General features: G+C 36.3%; 1 pseudogene; it reads right to left on the bottom strand.

Moving 5' to 3' along the window:
• Positions 1 to 18,779, bottom strand: part of LOC123564062 (transmembrane channel-like protein 7) — an 86,243-nt pseudogene that overhangs the window by 20,860 nt on the left and 46,604 nt on the right.

The raw sequence follows: 18,779 nt of genomic DNA, 5'->3' as shown, positions 1-18,779 counted from the left end.
ATCTATCTTGGTTGCGCAACCGAGATAGGCAAAAGGAGTATAATAATAATTTCATAAACTTACATTTCTAGTTAATTTTCGCAAAATGTGTACTTACCAATGCAAATCTTTGACAACCTTAATATAAGAGTGTTTATATTCATATGTTCCCTAAGACAAGATATTTTCATTAAATTAAAACTTAATATGCTAAAACGCTATCTTGGTCGGGCAACCAAATTTTATAAATACTTCCAGTGCACGGTATAGACCCCTTCGCCTTATGTCACATCGTTAGGTGTGAAATAACGACGTACATTTAACTAGCCTGTCCAGTTCTGTTGAAAGTATCCTGCAAACTGCTATCTCGTGTCTGTCCGGTACACAAAATGACACATCGACTGCCGAACGTATTACTTCTTTGATTGAGTGTGATTCAAATATCTTGTTATTTTAGGTCTTCGCTTATGTCAAGTGCAATACTTCATCAAACATACGTATCATCAATATCAAATACTTTGCTTCTACTTTTGTAATAATGAAATAAAATACACATAATGGCCTTGATAAAGATGACGGTATCACCATTCGTAATTATATTAGCCTTCCGTCCGTAAGTTTCCGGTGGTTTCCGTACAATCGGAATCGGCTATTTCCGTGGTTTGGGTCGGGCCTGGTTTTATTAATAACCCCGGCTACCTCTTTCTACGAGAGTTTCTTGAAGGGATCAGCTATTAACTGTATTCTCAAATAAGTAAGCTGGAGTTATCGTTCTTCATTTAAACGAAAATGGACCCAGCTAACAAAATATGAAGACATGAAATTAGGTATATGAATAAGCATAAAGCGCAATACAGAAATCGTTGCTCTCTTGACATTACACAAGTACTTAATGACATTACAGTGTATGCATGTAATAACTGTAATAAAAACAGTTGATTAACAATGAGAGAACGTATTTGCTAACATTTAACTAGTCTCCAATAGCCCAAATCAAGTAAATGACTACCAGTTCTCTTTTGGCACTTGGCGTTAGAAAAAATACTTTGAAAAATTATCATGAAGCTATACATAAGATACTAAGGATTTTGGCATTTAAAGCATTAATTGGTTTACTTATATCCATATGTAAGTGATCTAAATTGCAACATGTAGCATGCGTTTGTCATCAACAATAAAGCACTTTACCAAATGCAATAATAGTTGTCATTAATCATAAAGCGTTTGATCAAATACAATAATAGAATTTTTGCATAAATAATCTTCCATACTTGTCCGTATGATAGTTATATAGTAAATTCTGTTCAAATTTCACTTGTCCGTACAAGCTTTGGGACAACCTGGGCAATACGGACAATTGAATTTGCCGCCCCTGGAGATTCTGATATTTTATAGCTGCCATCCCTCTTATGATCCGCTGTGATGGACAGCAATTATCCAAACAATTCTAACGTCCCAAACTTAAAATTAATCGGAATATTTCTACCAGATGTTCATGTTTCTTTCACAATTAAGTATGGTTAGGCATATATTTCACTATATTAGAAGGTAGTTTTGTACATGTACATCCTAACTGAAGCATTTTTTCAGTAAAAACATCTGGTTCTTTAACATTAGTATTCTTTTATATTCAGGTGCAGTTCCATAGCACTGAATGGAAGTTGCATTTGGATTTCTCAGTGTTTTATACAGTTTTTTCATTACTTTCTGCAATTAACACAGGTAATGTATGAACCTTGATGTTGTATCTACCTTTATACTACCACGAGCTGTCCTCACTGTTTTCTCCCACAATCTGTTACCACAGAAACCGTCAGCAGGGTCAGCATTGATGATAAGAAGTCTGTACAGGGACCCTATCAACACAGCGAGAGAGGCAAGCCGCAGTAATATAGACCTAGAATACAACAAAATACCATGATTATGATTAAAAGATAGAATATTCACACCCACTGCTGTTATAAACAAATATTTAAATTCCCAAAAATGTCAACTCCTTCTTTAACTGGATGTTTAACATTAAATTTTAGTATCCAATTTAATGTAGTTTTATCCTTTTTGAATTGCAAAGAAAGCTTGAAGTTTACATGAATCATTATTTTATACTCATAAGGCAAACTGATATACTAAATGTTCACATTTTTGCACACTGGGATGTAAATTTCATCACTGGTGCAACTTCATTTTAGCATATTTAGTTGTGTTCAAAAGCTCATTTACAAGAATGTTTTTAATTTTGCTCAAATTAAGAACAAAATGTATATAAGCATTTATATTTCCTTTGTCTGGAGTTTTGAAATTAATCTCCAAACCCTGTACTGGTGTCTTAAAAAGGTGACAGCGTACAAAGCAAATTAGCAATGTACTGGGGTGGTCAAAATCTCCACTTGCTAGCCACGGGGAGACATCTTTATATAGGCACTACTTAATCTAACTACATCACAAGCTTATTAAGTTTGAATTTTTATAATTTGAAAAATAACAAAAAATTATATATGTCTATCTGACATACATACCTTCCTAATGTAATTCTAAGTTGATTGTTCTGTGAGTAGTCCTCTAGACTGACAATTTTCTGGAACACTATCGGAATGAGAAAATTGAGCACTGTTATGGTCAGGTAGGGCAGATACTGGACAATTAGTGCCACCACTTCATTCAACTCCTGCTCTTGTAGCTAAAAGTAGACATTAAAACTACATGTGAACAGTCACTTTTTCCAATACTGTAAAATCATTTAATTTCGTGGGCATGAAATTTCATGGTTTTGCCCAAAACAGCAATTTCACGGGGATGTGAATTTGTGGATTTCAACTTCCGAACATAAAATGAATGGGAATTTTACTTGTTCATTGGGATGAAATTTTGTGGATTGACGCAACCACGAAAATTAGTCCCCTCTGAACATTAATGATTTCACAGTAAGCAAATTCAATCATTATATATACACACTTATTAAACGGCAATGGCGGGCCTGAAGTGGTTATTAGCAAGATTAATGCTACATTAGCATGATGTTGTTTAACATCACTGCCATTTGATAACTTGTTTATTGTGTACCTAAACACACTAATAAGTATCCAATCATTTGGATGACTTAAGCATATTATATAAAACAAATTTTTGAACGCAAAAACACAGATAAAACAACATCGAAAATGATTTCTCACATCTGTGGCAGTCCAACAAATGGTTATTGTGCCTGCACGGGGAACAGAATTCTGTCCTGTGGAATTTTGTTACTATTTATAGTAATGAAAAATATCAACAGCACAAAAAGCAACAAAAGAATGGAATGACAAACATGATACCAAATATTCGAGGCTGATTTTTGGCATCACAATGACACAATTATAGGAATGTGGTCACTTTCCATCTTATTAGGCATTTTTTTCATGAAGGGCAGGCAACTGTGTAAAGCAAACAAACTTCTTAAAGCCAGCTGGGTAGCTTCCACACATGAACGAATGTTACACCTCATGCAAGATATTAAGCAAAATGCAATTTCACATCATATGTAGTTTCTGTCTAAAAAGAGCTTTGTACAGCACAGCCTTTCAATATACATACAGTTTGTTTGTTATAATTATCCTATACTAACAGTTAAAAATATTTCCCACACACACTTACCAGACAAGAACTTACAGAGGGTCTTTGATAAAGTACATAGAGTCATTAACCTACCACAAGCAGCCTATCAGTTGTGAAGTAGACCAGGAATAGTGAGCCTGCAAGGAGGGCCAGTACAAAACAGTTGACCAGTACTCGAATGAAGAAGATGGTAGCCTGGTCATTAGGTGATCTGTTCTCACGTCTTTTCTTCTGTATCTCTTCATCTAGGCAAGACTGAAATAGGGGTTTTCTCAAAATATTTAAAGGTTCCAAAAAAGGAAAACATACTTAGGGTATATATGTTTCTTTTACCTATATGTGTTGTAACTTTTTGCCTTCATAGTACAAACTAGTGTATTGTGATATAATTATCTGCTTTTATAAAATGCATACATTTAAAACATATGGATAGTGAACAGGCTACATTTAAAACAAGTAATCGCAATATTCAGATGTCACCTAAATATTCTGTCACATTTTACTTGCGTGAAGCAGGTTCTACAATTATCCGTTTGCTTTAACATTTTGTTTTTATATTTCGAGACATTTCTGGCGTTACTTAACCTCCGTGCGAATTGAACGATATGACATGTGAAATTTCGAACCCACTTTACTATGATAATAATTTACCTTAATATGTTCATGCATTAATAATACAACTTGAAACATGGATTTGAAGATAACGGCGTTCTGATTTAATATGTGTCCGTCCACACAATTCCTAGACTAGTTTTTTCCTAGCAACATAATGAAAACAAGAGATCACAGAGTGATCTTGGCGCCCACCAATGTGTCATTTTTGAGTGTTCCAAATTTCAAGACTTACTGACTAGCTCAAGGTCAAATTTCATTTCCGTACACAACAGTGTGCATGTGGTCCAAATTCGAAAGCTGTAGCTTGAGAAATGTGAAAGTAGGTCACTAGATCAATTTCAAGGACGAAATGTGAAAGTAGGTCACTAGGTCAAAATCAAGGTCAAATTACACTTCAGAACACAAATTTATGCATGTGGTCCAAATTTAAAGCCTGTACCTTCAAAAATGTGAAAGTAGGTCACTAGGTCAATGTCAAGGTCAAAGTTTGTTTCGGTACACAATCCTATGCATGTGGTCTAAATCTGAAGCCTGTAGCTACAGAAATGTGAAAGTAGGTCACTAGGTCAATCTTAAGGTCAAAGTTCATTTCGGTACACAAAACTATGCAAGTGGTCCAAATTTGAAGGCTGTAGCTCGAGAAATGTGAAAGTAGGTCACTAGGTCAAAATCAAGGTCAAATTTTATTTTGGAACACAGAACTATGCATGTGTTCCAAATTTGAAGCCTGTACCTTCAAAAATGTGAAAGTAGGTCACTAGGTCAATGTAAAGGTAAAGTTTGTTTCGGTACACAAAACTATGCAGGTGGTCCAAATTTGAAGGCTGTAGCTTGAGAAATGTTAAAGTAGGTCAGTAGGTCAAAATCAAGGTCAAATTCCATTTCAGAACACGAAAGTAGGTCACTAGGTCAATCTTAAGGTCAAAGTTCATTTCGGTACACAAAACTATGCAAGTGGTCCAAATTTGAAGGCTGTAGCTCGAGAAATGTGAAAGTAGGTCACTAGGTCAAAATCAAGGTCAAATTTTATTTTGGAACACAGAACTATGCATGTGTTCCAAATTTGAAGCCTGTACCTTCAAAAATGTGAAAGTAGGTCACTAGGTCAATGTAAAGGTCAAAGTTTGTTTCGGTACACAAAACTATGCATGTGGTCCAAATTTGAAGGCAGTAGCTACAGAAATGTGAAAGTAGGTTACTAGGTCAAAATCAAGGTCAACTCATGTCAAGGTTCATCTTGCCACTCAAAACCATACATGTGGTCCAAATTTGAATGTTGTAGGTTATTGACAAGATTTTAAAATCTTTTCCCTATATAAGTCTATATGAACCATGTGACCCCCCAGGGCAGGGCCATATTTGACCCTAGGGGGATAATTTGAACAAACTTGGTAGAGAACCACTAGATGATGCTACATTACAAATGCCAAAGCCCTAGGCTTTGTGGTATGGACAAGAAGATTTTCAAAGTTTTTCCCTATATAAGTCTATGTAAACCATGTGACACCCAGGGCGGGGCCATATTTGACCCTAGGGGGATAATTTGAACAATCTTAGTAGAAGACTACTAGATGATGTCATATACAAAATATCAAAGCCCTAGGCCCTGTGGTTTTGAACAAGAGGTTTTTCAAAGTTTTTCCCTATATAAGTCTATATAAACCATGTGACCCCCGGGGCGGGGCCATATTAGACCCCGAGGAAATAATTTCATCTTGGTAGAGGACCACTAGATGATGCTTCATACCAAATATCAAAGCCCTAGGCTCTGTGGTTTTGGACAAGAAGATTTTCAAAGTTTTTCCCTATATAAATCTATGTAAATTATAGAAATAAACAAAGGGCCATAACTCACTAAAAAATTGTTGGACCAGTCTGATTTTCAGGGGGACACAACTAGGGTACCAATACATCATTCTGACAAAGTTTGGTTAAAATCCCCCTGGTAGTTTCTGAGGAGATGCGATAACGAGAAATTGTTAACGGACGGAAGGACGGACGGACGGACGGACGGACGGACGGACGGACGGAAGGACGACGGACCACGGACGCAGAGTGATTTGAATAGCCCACCATCTGATGATGGTGGGCTAAAAAACGCAGTACAAAATATTATTGTTAAAAAATGAAATGAAAGTCTGTTTATTTTTTGTTGTATAGTATCTATACCGTGTTCTAGTAGAATTCTGTATGAAATAGGTCATTGCTTTTCATTAATTTTGTTAATTGTATCTAATGTTCGATATAATATAAAAGTTTTACTGAAATATCTTGAATGATTTATTTCAACACTTTGTTCAAACATACTTGAAGTTCTCATACATGTATCTTTCAACCATGTCGAAACAAGATCTGATACATTACCATATTTTAGGTAAAACATCCTGAATTAGTTAAGTATCAGCATATCTTGGAGATAAAAAAGGAAATAGCCTCTTTGTATTTTCATAGTCTGATATCAGAATTGCATGTTAATTACTATCTTAAAGTGATTACTCAGTATGAATTATCAGTCTTAATTGGAATTTAATCTTTAAGTACCATTAAAACTGGTTGTCAAAATGTCAATCTAAAACCCAGCAGAGACCGAAAATTATTTTGTGAACATTAGGCATGGGACGCGTCCAATCATATTAAAAAAAATAAAATATTTTATTGCCAGTGCATGCATAGAATTGTAAACGAAATTATATTTTTGACACCATTTGAGTAATTCTGTGTGGTCATTTGATACAACCAGCTTAGTAGTCGATACTAGCCTTTATCATTATTGACAAAGCCTTCCTAAGAGGTCTGTGATCCAAGTGTCCTCCAGCTTGAACATGTCACTGTACAGGGCGTATCCAGAGGGGGGTTGGGTGGTGGCCTCAGTAACCAGACACTTGACCTCTCTAAAATCTGGCGGGAATACATTTTCATGAAATTTTTCTGCTCGTTTCACATGCAAAGCATGATATCAAAAGAATTTGCAATTATGAGATGACAAGTCAAATCAAACTGCCTTTTTTTAATTTACAAATTTAAAAGATAACATTTTCAGGCCCCATGTTTGTCAAATATACATCAGCTTGAACCATATTTTGCATAACTGCCAATGATTTTTCCAAGGTGGCATGCCCCTTGAACCTGCTAGAAATTCCACACCCTCTCTAAACCCATACCCTGAATCTGCCCCTGACAATGACCTCAACAATAATGGCAATTTACTGACAATAGACAATCAAGCTTTCAGATCAGGAGGCCTTGGGCCAAACATCCTACAGTCTTCATTCAGAAATAATTTTTAGTCTCAAGTCACTGTGAACTTGACATGTGACATTCTAACCCCTAAACAAAATGGGTGATCTACTGACCACAATCACACTATAAAATGTTTGACTACTATAGGTCAAAGCTTTCTGCACTGACATGTTCTTCGCAAGTAACTGACAACCTAACAGGAATAAATGTGAAGGATGTACGAATATAAGTGTGTTTAATCATCATGAAGAGCATTTGCCAAGGATCAAACTCACAACCAGATTATTTTATTCACAAATCTGACCAATCCTGCTAAACAATCATTATCATACTCTTCAAGACCCTATCCTGACCCAACTTGATAGCTGACAATACTAGTTATAGACTTTTTGGTAGCTTTATTCTGTGAACATTCTGGCATAGTTTATCTGTCAAGTTGATCTAACAGCGAACAGAATTTAACGTACTTCACTAAAATCAGGTGACTGCTCTTGACAGTATAGATAAAATTTGTTTTATTTTCATACTGCCACTAAAAGGTTAGTATACAAATTTTGAAAGAAGCCCATGACTCCAGAAAAGTCTTTGAGTAAATCGATACATAAAACCACCTATTCTCTAATTAATACCCTCCCTCTCATAAAATGCCTCCTACCCGCAAAAAATATACATACATTTTAAGTTACATCAGGTCGTAAGTGAATACCAGCGGCAAGACTGAGTGCCGTATTTGTTAAAATTCCTTCATTATAAGTTGCATTTATAGTTAATGTTTACCCAAGAGCACTGCCTAAGGGTGCCATCGCTCGTATGCAAGCGCTGGACAGTATGTAAGAAAAAAGTTACAGTTAAGAATTTCTAAGTACAAAAAGGGCCATAATTCTGACAAAATACAAGTAAGAGTTATGCTTCTTGGCCTACATAGTCATCTAATAACGATAAATAAGTTTGCAAAATTTCAAAGCTGTATCTCTTATAGTTCTTGAGAAAAGGCGGACCTAAACAAAGATTTTAATCAACATCGATGCAGGCGATCAAGTGATAACAATACCTTGTAGATTTTTTTTTAAAATCAGTCAAGCTAAAAAACGCAACATTTAAAAATGTGTAATATCCCTGAGGGTATTAATAATGGATAATTCTGTAACTGGCTACAGCATTAAGAGATGTGTTGGAACAAGAACAAATTAGAATTATTAATCACAATTTCACCCGGTACAAAAATAGAGCAGACATAAAATAACAGGGCTCCGGAAATTTTGATAACTCAATCGGTCCGAAACGAAAATCCTGACATCGGCGGTACCCCACCCACCGCATTCCCAATATTACATATTTTGTAAAACGTGATAGGGTAAGAAATAAGCATGTCATGCATTAAAACTGAGTTACCAGTCACCGCGCGTTACCATACAATGAAGACAGTTATTTAGTGTTATGTGTGATCGTTACTTTGTTTAAATTTCGATGTTTTTCCGAGATAATACGAGGCATTGACACCGTGTGCGTAACTAGTCTAAAAGCCAACGCACGTGACTTCGATACCGTATACACGGCAGATACTTTGTCATGTTTCCTCATTCTTTGACGGAATTCTATAGAATACAATGCGTCAAAGTGAGTTACACGACACATATTCTCTGCTAAACAGCCTCAGTATTTAAAGAATACTCTGCCGCGGACCGAATGTGTACGTTATTTGAACGCTGAGATCGAATTTCCCGCATGTATAGTACCAAAACGTCACGCGGGTTGGCCACGGATATTTCATTTCACTTACGTTGTACTTCAATAAGCAACTACACTTTATAAAGTTATATGTTCTCTTCTGATATAATCAAAATTTCATTTTGAAACGTTTTTAAAAGACCGATTTGATAAACAGTGCCACTCCGGTTTTCTTTATCATTCGTGGTTGCCCGTCCATTTTTTCCTTTTTTGTACAGTCGGGTTGCAAAGACGATTTTCTGCATTTGTTTCAACTGGAGCCCCAACAAATGAATCATGTATTTTTTTCAAATCAAGTGATTATAAAAATTATTTTTATCGGTTTTCTGTGTGATGTCTCATTAAATCAAAGACCTATAATGTACAATTTATTAAATGCATCGACCATTTGTTTGTTACCGTGATCAAACATAGCCTTTTGAAATACACCATCCGTCGGATTCTAAATAAAAGAAGTGGATCCCCGTCGAAATGATTTGGATCCAGTCAGAAACGTTAGGAAACCAGTCAAAAATGTTTAATACACCGCAGTCGGCTGTCTGCAAACATTAAAGGATGTGCCGCGCGAGCACTGACTGCGTCACGCGCTAATTACGGACCGATTATCAAAGTGACAATCAGACCGATTGACACGTTTATTGATTATCTGAAGGTGCGACCAACAATTTCCTACTTGGCAGGTGATCGTGTATTGAGATATCAGACCGAAATTTATACTTTTCTCCATTTTTACGGGACCGATTTTTTTCGTTTTTTCACTTCACGAATCGGTCTGAAAAGTCAAAAATCGGTCCAAAACCGACAAACTGGCAAATTTCCGAAGCCCTGTAAAATAATCGCCACTGAAATTAAGTTTGCAGTTCAGGCAAGTTGTTTGAAAATCCTTCCACTGGGTGAAAAGATACAGGGAGGACACAAATTATTCCTTACTTTACCTTTGATCTCAGAGCGCTAATTTATAAGCTGTATGTTCCCTTTACGGACTAACATTAGATTGTTAGTCATTTGAAAATCCTTCCAAGGGGGGGTAGACCAGTGATATCACAAGGCTCTTGGGGGATTGACATGAGCTGGACCAAAAGCTGTGTTCTGGAATGTTTACTTATTGTTAACATCAGTTTTTGTTGCAAAAAAAATAGGTAATTTGATATCCTTCCAGCGGTTAAAAAGATAATAGAATGGAAAGAGAGGATGGAAAGACGACAATCAGGACTACCTGACTTAATAATCAATGTCCTTGCCTTCACCCAACCCTAAAATTTTTAGGGAAAGGAGACAAAATTAAAGACTGAAATTATACTTCTAATAATTGCAAATACAGGAACCTGATGATAACCCATACTTTTTGGCTTGAAGTGTATGTACTTGACAATGCTATGTTGGCATATTTTTAAAAATGATAACCTTATCAAGATAACGTAAAGAACAGGACGTCTTACTTTATTTCTTACTTAGATGTTGGAGATTCACTGTAACAGCTATGTCTATAAAAAAGCAATTTGGTGACGCTGAAAAGGGACATTTACAAGACAAAAGAAGTGACAATGAGAATACAGGATCAGATGCTAGTGAAAGTGAAGACGAAGTCTGGTTTGAAGCAAGTTCTAGTGAAAGTGAAGAAGAAGTCTTGTTTGAAGCAAGTTCTAGTGAAAGTGATGACGAAGTCTGGTTTGAAGCAAGTTTAGGTGAAGAATTTACAGAAGAAGACATCATAAATTCAGCTGAGGGAAACCCATCTTCTGAAGCAACAGGCTATAGCAATACAGGAAATATTAAAGCGAGTAATGCTGAGGTGAACAATGAATATTCGGAGATATGTTATAGTCGTAAAAACAAGGCAATCAAGTACTTCTGTATAGTCATGTGACATGACTGGATGTCCCGCATGTATTTATCACCTGAAAACACAGGTCAGTTGTCCAAAAAACAAGCCTACCATTGTGTATTTTAGCTGTAACCTTTTTGGACATGAGAATTTCTTCCTTTTAGACAAGCGGACTTGACAAATATGGATACCTATTTAGAATAACACAAAACAGATATGATTTTTAAACAACCAAACAACGAGAAAATTTAGAGCGAATGCTTTCTGGTATAAACAAACGGAGGATGAAATATAATAATCTGTTTGACACTTGGAAGTAAATGCTTGTTCACTGTAGAGGATAAGAGACAACCACTGAAAGTCCAATCATCAATGAAAGTATACTCAGCAACACTCACTGGGTACTGACCTACAGATAATTGAGCTAATGAATAGAGTAAAAACCACGCAAGGGGGCAGAAGTTCCAGTTGTTCATTGCAATGAAAAAGGCTGCCGAACAGTTGCCATATATGAAAAGTCATATAGCAAACCTTGAAGACCGATCATATAAAATTACCAGGATATGCATTTCTGCCCTTATGCTGTTTTAAACTTATGTAATTTATAATTTGGAGAGCTCTGGGACATAAATTTACAGGTAATCAGATTTTAAAAACGAACACTTTAAATTCCAGAGAGTTATCAAAATTGACCCCCAAGTAACAAGACTAAGTACCATGTTACTATTATAGGGTTATGTGTGTTGGTCAAAAATAAGCCTTGTGGTTGGCTGATCATGCAAATGGAAACTTGGGAAATAATTAGGACATTCCAAACTGAAAAAGGTTCTCTCCCTTCTAGATATGTCACACATCCCTGGGAAAAATTACGGTAGATCGAAGACAGACAAAATTGCAGGTTACGTTCCATACTGAGGTGTTTGTCAAGTTCCTTCGTCTGTGGATGCCATCAAATGGATTCTGTATTGAAGAAATGAAATAAAGGTATATGGGGAATGTTATGGTATAGCATACATAAAGGAAAGTAGTGACATCCTAGTGGTGTCCTTCAAGAAGCTATTTCCAGCAGTAGAAATTTTAGATATGACGGGACAGGTTCTACAAACATTTTCTTGGAAATCTCTTTTCCAATGGCCTGGCCGTCTTGCACTGAGTCCAGATCATAACCTTGTGTATGTTTCGGACTTTGAAACTAACAGAGTTGTCTCCATAACTTTTGAAGGAAAAATAAATGCATTCTTTGAAGACTCAGGTATGAAGAAGCCAACAGCCATGACAGTTGATAATAATGGATCCGTGTATGTTCTAAGTAGATATGGTGAGATCTATCAGCTCTCTGAGAACTGTTCTGAAGTTCATCGAGTGCAAGCCCTCCCATACGGAAGCGAAAGCATTGCTTACTGCAGCAAAGAAAACAAATTATATTTTGGGATGACAAAGAAAAATGTTATCAGTGTATTTGAAATGAAATAAATTTTTAACATGTTCATTTCCACCTAGTTTGGCATAAAATGTACCTATGACACTGAAAAATGATAAAGTGAGTGAAAATAAGTGTTAGATATTGGTTAAAAGCAAGAAGAATGTTGATTTTTTCGTTACAATAATTTACTTCCTGCAGCCAACAATATTTTTGTTGTAATTTATAGGATATCTTTCACAGAACCCACATTTTATAGATTTCTGAGAGACAGAAAACAAGAAATGGTCATCTAACAAGTGTGTATGAGTCACATTAAGTGTTTCATATTTTTAATCCTAGATAATACAACCATTGCTGATAAGATTTAATTCTATATGAAAATAAGTGAAAAACAAGTAAACCATTTTGTTTCATTCATTTATATTCGAAAATAGCAGCTCCCTTGAAACTAGATGCACACGGGCAACATGTCGAGCCCACCAGCTGTCAAAAGGATTAGGAGTTGCACATGACACCCTGTCCTCATTGAGGCAAACATTTATGCCAAATAAAAAAATGGACTGCAAAAAGTTACAATATAAGTTAGTTTTAGTAACAACAAAGGGAAGTAAAATCTAAAAAAAAATATATGTACCACAAAAATCCTTTCCAGTAGAGTTGGAGTTAAAATAAACCTCCAAAATTGGATTTGTATCATGCATAACTGTATCAGAAAAGTGGTCTTGTTTCTTTCCCTACCGACCCAGTAATAACTAGATGATGCTGATCAATAAACGATTGTGCCCCCGGTGGCATCCTTGTCTAATACAAAAGCAACCCAAAGTCCAATACAAGGTCCAAGTTCAAGGTCAGGTGAGTTCCGCAGATGAGAGAATGGTCACAGGTTACATCTGCATAGTATCTAAGTCATTCTAGTCAGGGGTATTATTGATGCTAGATGAAACAGTCCATTTGGTTAACCAAGAGATGGCCTATAATAAAGCAACCTAAGGTCCAAAATGAGGTCAAGGTCAAGGTCAAAATGAGGTCAGGTGATGTCTGAAGATGAGGATTGGTCACAGGTTACATCTGCTATTTATTAGTATCAAGACATTCTTGTAAGCGGGTCTTGATGTGACGAAACGGTCCATTTGGTTAACCAAGAGATGGCCCATACTAAGCATCCCAATGTCCAAAGTAAGGTCAAGGTCAAACTGGAGGGTCATGTGATATCTGATAGATGAGGAAATGGTCACAGGTTACATCTGCATTAGTATCAATCATTATAGTAAGGGGTATTGATGCTAGACGAAATCAGTCCCTTTGGTTAACTCGTACGGATGGACGAACAAACAGACGGCACGGGACAGACAGGACAATCACTATATGGCCTCCCGCATCAGTAGGGATGCGGCGGGCATAATAAAAAGTACAATATAACTATTTATAGTAACAACAAAGGGAAGTAAAATTCTGGATCTTGGCACATGACAATCATAGGGTTTCATGTTGGTGCAAGTTACATCATATCCTCCATGCATGAAAAAGAAATGTCGGGACAAAGTCATTCTTGTATCTGACCTTTGACCTTAAGTGTTGACCTTGACTTAGACATACGGGCATGGTTTCTTGCGCAAGACACTCCATCACATGGGTTGTGAACAGTTGTGCCAAGTTACAACAAATCCCTCCAGACTTGTAAGAAGTTATGCTCCTGGACAAGAGTTCAATATTGAATTTAACCTTTGACCTCCAAGTGTGACTTGACCTTTGAGATAGGTACTGCGATTTTTCGTCAAGACACTCCGTCTCATGAGGTTTTCATTCTTGCAAAATATAACGTGGATTGCTCCATGCATGTCAAAAGTTTTGGTATGGACTAACAAATAACGGACCAGACACACGGTAGACGCCACGCACTGACGCACGCATGCACCAGATGCCCCCACTACATGAAAAAGAACACATGATCAACTGTGGGAGAAACAATATGCTGCAGATTATAATGACTGTAGGTAAAATATTTTCTGGAGGCTACGCGTGAAAAAAATTAAAATGACTATCTTTGTTTAGGAAGGGGCCAATAAAATCCTACAAACACTGAATGAATAGGACACAAAACCCCAGGTTGCACTACTGCACATGCTGACCAACATTTTTGTAAACTTTGGTGACTCTTGGTCATACTTTGGAGCTACGCGCCCCCCCGACACAGCATTTAAAATGACCAATTTTTATACTAAGTCAGCGGCCATACACTCCTACCAAATAACACTGAATGAATCTGGACACAAAACCCAGGTGCACAACCTCTCATGTTGACTCACATTCCGTTAAGTTTGTGAACTCTAAGTCATTTAATTTTAGAGCTAGGGCGATACACAACACTTAAAATTGACCATATTTTACAATGTCAGGGGCTGTAACTCCCCTACACGTGAATGGAATGATCCGGATGCGAAAAACCAGGTGAACTTATACACATTGCTGACCAAAAAAAAACTCTTATGGTTTAAGTTTTGAGACTCTACTTCATATACTTTTGGAGCTTGGCACCACACATTCTTGGAAGGACGGACGGACAAGGGCAAATCTATATGCGCCCCTCAAAATGGGGGCATAAACATTAGGCTGCCTGTAAATATGGGCATGCTTGTTTGTATGCAGGCAAAACATAACCATAATTATTACTATGTTGCATCCAAAACAAAGAACAAAGTCTGAGCATCATACTATTTTTAAGGGCATTATTACAACTGTTACCTTAAACTCTGTATACAGATTGGCACTTTTGACTTTGGCAGCTTTCTTATTTGTAATAGCATAATCCCATCCAGCATATACTCTGTTTGTATAGGCCGCCACAGAGGTTTCCATACCAAATGTCGTCTTTACAGTCTTAGCTGAACTGCAAAACAACAGATATACAAAAATGTACTAGCCGCTGATGTCTTCATACCAACTACAACAGAATGTGAAAAGGTATTTCAGTCATGAAATGATGGTCATTTAGTGCAGTGTACCTGAAATTTGTTCTCCAAAGTACATAAAATAAAATAGGACAAATTACTTCAGCCTTTATGTATCGCTGAGGAATTAAATATAGCAAACCTTAAGGCTAGAAAATCTTGTGCATTTAATAATGAAACAAGGGGGTCATGATTGGTCCCTGGATCGCTCACATGAGTAATATGAGCTACATGTTTCAAAATGTCCAAACTGATGCTAACATATTAAGGTCACCATTCATGGTCAGTCAGTTTTAAAATCGGTGTGCAGCACTGTATATGTCATCAAATTTCAAAGCTGTATCTTAAAAAACAATAAGAAGGTCAGTAGGTCAAGGTAACAGTCAAGTGACCCCTAATTACTTGGGGTCATCAGGTAATTATAATCAAACAGTCTAGGAAATATGATCAGATAATTTTTTAAGTATTTTTTCCTACATAAATACATAAACTAAGTGACCCTCGGGGCGGGGCCTCTTTTCACCCCAGGGACATATATTGAATAATCTTGTTAGAGAGCCACTAGGCAATGATACATACAATATCAAAAGCATATGCCTTACTGTTTTCTAGACAAGACGATTGTTATGTTTTTTCCTATATAAGTCTAGTAAATCTGGACACCCCCGGGGAGGGGCCTCTTTTCTACCCAGGGTAATATTTAAACAATCTCTGAAGTGAGACACAAGGCAATGCTACATACCAATCATCAAAGGCCTAAGTCGTGTGGTTTCAGACAACGAAGATTTTTAAAGACTTTTTCCGATATAAGTCTATTGTAAAAATTGGACCCCGGGGCAGGGCCTCTTTTCATCAGGGGGGCATTATATTTGAAAATTCCTTGGTAGAGGACCACAACAACGGCAATGCTACTTATCAAATATCAAAAGGCCTAGGTCTTGTGGTTTCTGACAAAAAGATTTTAATGTTTTTTTCTCCTACATGTTCGATTGTAAAACTTGGGACCCCAGGGCGCAGCCTCTTTTCCACCCCAGGAGCATAATTGAACAATCGTTATAGTCGGGACCTTTAGGTAGATGTCAAATGCCAATTATCGAAGCGCTAGGGCCTTGTGGTTTTGATCATAGAAGTTTTCCCTTTCTAAGTTATGTTAAGCCATGTGACCCCCAGGGGGCGGGGGCCTTATTTGTCCTTGGTGGTTAATTTTGAAAAAATCTTTCATAGAGAGACCACTAGATGTTGTTAAATACCAAATATAAAAGCCCTGTGACCTGTGGTTTTGGACAAGAAGATTTTTAAAGTTTTTCCTTTCAGTTTGCCATGGCAACCAGAGTTCTGCATGGATTTCAATTCTTTGGGCAATGTTGAAAGGGGGCCATCCAAGGATCATTCCTTTGAAGTTTGGTGTAAATCTGCCCAGTGGTTTTGAAGAAGAAGTTTTTTTTAAATATTGCAACACAAAACAGACGACAGACATCGAGCGGTCACAAAAGCTCCACCTTGAGCTTTGGGCTAAGGTGAGCTAATAAAAGGGTAAGCAAATAAGAAATAAATCCTTAAATAAAGAGCTGTCCTTAAGACAGCACGCGCTAGAATTTTCTCAGTGCTTGAAGCTGAATTAGAGATATTGCCAGTAAAATAAAAAGAGTTAAAAAAGGGACATAAACTCTGTCAATATTCAAACAGAGTTATGGGATTGTGTATCTTGTTGTAGACCTCTGATTGTAAAATAAAATTTTTTGGAGTTTCAAGTCAAAAGCTTTAACAGTAACAGTGATCATTTGACTTTAACAAAAAATTCTAAGTTAAAAATGGGCTAATTCTGTAATAAAATTCTAACCAGAGTTATAGGATTTTGCTTTCTCTGTGTTGACTTTGATGGTAACAGAGATATTTGCACTTTTTCAAGAAAACTTTAACCATAAAGTTCTAAGTGTAAAAAAGGGGCTTTATTCTGTTCAAAATTAAAACACAGAGTTATGGAAAATTGTGTTCTAGGTGCTGACTTTGTTTGTATATAACTATTTTGGATTTCTAATTCAAATGCTTTAATAGTAACAGGATTATTTGACTTTATCAAAAATTAAAAAAAAAAAATTCTATTTAATAAGGGGCTTAATTCTGTCTAAATTTCAAACCAGAGTTTATGGGGTTTGTTTTCTTCTGGTGTAGACTTTGATGAATTAAAGAAAGTATTTTGAGTTTATAGGTTCAATTAGCTTTAGATAGTTACAGAGATATTTTGACTTTATCGAAATTTTAAAAAAAAAATTCTAGTTTAAAAAGGGGCATAATTCTATCAAAATTAAATACAAGAGTTATGGGGATTGTTTTTACTTGGTGTAGACTTTGATAGTAATTAATAATCTTTTTTATAGTTTACTAGTCATAGCTTTGATAGTATACTGAGGTATTTGACTTCTATTACCAACTTCACTGTAACAAACGGCGACGCGAAACTGACGCGAACGACGGGGCCGAGTGAATAGCTCTTCATTTTCTTTTGAAAAGTCGAGCTTAAAACATTGCAAGGCTAGGCCTTCAAAATATTCTATTTAATGCCTTATTTTTGTTAAGATGTTCAAAGGAAAGAATTGAAATTGCTTGGTATGTGAGCTGCCATTGAATTAAATCCTATCATCTGTAAACTATTGGACTTGTATAATAGATTTAACAGATCGCGGGCTTAGCGCAAAACGGTTGTAACTCCTACTTTATTTCTTATAAAGTTAACAACAGTTTTGCGCTAAGCCCTCGAGATTCAGTCCCTCTGCTTACCCACTATAACGCCATTAAAGTTTGAACATGAACAATATAAACTTTACTTTCTTATAAGCAATAAGAATAGATTACGAATCAAGCTCCCATATAACTAGTTATATAGGCCAGTCCCATATGTAGGTGTTGGGTTCTCACCTGCGTACTATATACGTATTATTATGATTTTTTCCTAAACAACACAGTACGTTCCATCCAACCATGAAAAATTTCATAACATACATATAACAAAGTATTACTACTGTAAAAGCAGACAGAAAGTTTTGTGAGGGTTTAAATTTCCCTATAATAAGCGCAGGTGTATATAATGTTCTTCTTCCTACCTATTGTCTATCATGAAGATAGTGTGCGAATATTAAACTTCGCATAAATATTCACAATTAGTGTTATTCAAATTAAAGTAGGATACCATTTTTACAAGTTCGCGAATATTAAACCTAGCAAACATACTCAAAATTTCAAATTCGCGAAATTTTGACCCAGGCAAAAATATGTCCTTTCAGAGTAACTGTTTTGTAAAGGTTATATTATATTTGGCCATCACCATTCTGTAATCTGAGTTCTCTTCCAAATACTGAGCTCTAGTCTAGAACACCACAATTAAGACCAGTTTTTGACAAATTGCCTCCCCTGAAACAATGAATTCTGATTG

This window comes from Mercenaria mercenaria, chromosome 2 (genome assembly GCF_021730395.1).
Source record: "Mercenaria mercenaria strain notata chromosome 2, MADL_Memer_1, whole genome shotgun sequence".
NCBI classification, from domain to species: domain Eukaryota; kingdom Metazoa; phylum Mollusca; class Bivalvia; order Venerida; family Veneridae; genus Mercenaria; species Mercenaria mercenaria.
This window is presented reverse-complemented; position numbering and strand designations above follow the sequence as displayed.